Source organism: Crocodylus siamensis, chromosome 1, assembly GCF_052110815.1.
Source record: "Crocodylus siamensis isolate JL-2025a chromosome 1, ASM5211081v1, whole genome shotgun sequence".
Lineage (NCBI taxonomy): Eukaryota > Metazoa > Chordata > Crocodylia > Crocodylidae > Crocodylus > Crocodylus siamensis.
Window position 1 is genome coordinate 277648850 of NC_143395.1, and position 1340 is coordinate 277650189.

The following is a 1340-nucleotide window of genomic DNA, read 5'->3' on the forward strand; positions in this document are numbered from 1 at the left end:
CCCGACACTACTGTGGGACGCTCCATCCACCACACCATCGCAGCATTCATTAGCCACCCCGGTACCTCAAAGTATGTATAAAAAACATTTAAAGCTGTCTATGGCTGAATTGCTGATTCTCTGCATCACCATCCAATCTTCAGATTTGGATTCAACCGAATTGAATTGGGGACAGTGAACCAAATCAATGAATTGAATCACTGTCCCGAATTCAGGCTGAATCCAAATCCAAATCAAATATGGCCCATTTCACACACCCTTAATTAGCAGCCACTAGAAATTTTCCATGTCTTACATTTGCATACAAGGAAACCACATTAAAAACACTATGTATCAATAAACTGCTGCCAAAAGTAGCATGTGCTCAGTACTAAAAACCAACCAGGAAGTTGATTAAATGGAACACTGAGTATGCCTATAAAAAACATGGCTATATTGGGCAAACATGCAGATGGGAACCTTTTTTGTGTGTTTTATTTTGGCCGTTAAAAAAATTGGGCAAGTGTTCCCTCCATAGGGAACTGGCACCAGACCTGGAGGTACTGCAATACCAGGCCAGCACTGGAAGGGCCAGAGTCAGCCCTGACACCCTCCTCTTTGTGCCAAAAATGCTTGATCTTAGCCAAAAGGCCAAGATGCTGGTTGGAACCTACCACAAGGATAAGTTAGTGCAACCTATATAAACTTGATATATGGTAATGACCATTAAGCACAGTCTCTCAGCACTGACTTTTTTAAAAGTCATGGCAAGCCACTACTTGGAATAAATTTCAACTTTCTCCTCACACCCACAGCTGAGCCACTCCTTTCTTTCCAATTTCCCTGTTTCTTCATCAGTGTTAAATACCTAGCAAACATCCCCAAATGGGGCCCCAAAAAGTTCACCCAGAATCCCTGTCACCCTCTCTTTTAGCCTGTCACGTATGGGGTTAGTGTGGCCCCACCATCCATGAGGTGAAGCTGGATGAGGTTGCCCTGTGCATATACATTTTTGGAGCATCACAGGACTTGTGACAAGAACACCAGGTTCCAGGCATTCATGGGGGAGGGGGGCAATTAGTATATGGATCCTTTGTGGTGGGTATCTGGAGTACACACACATACTGAGCAGTGCTGAACTGTGGGGTCACCATGGCTTGAAATCTTGTTGACTGTGGTAGGACCTAGCTAAAATGACCATTACGGTAAATTACAATTTTCTTTTGGCACTGGACTAATTTCATGCATAGCGGGTGTGTCTAGACAAGATGCTTACTTTTTAATAGCATGTTACTACTGTGCACTAGCATCGCCAGGCAAGAACGATGACGTGACACTGCTGGGCAGTAGTAATGAGCTGC

The 1340-nt window shown here is 44.0% G+C and overlaps 1 pseudogene; it reads right to left on the reverse strand.

Moving 5' to 3' along the window:
* Positions 1-517: 517 nt before the first annotated feature.
* Positions 518-642, reverse strand: LOC149874530 (U2 spliceosomal RNA; annotated as a pseudogene).
* Between the last annotated feature and the right edge of the window lie 698 nt (positions 643-1340).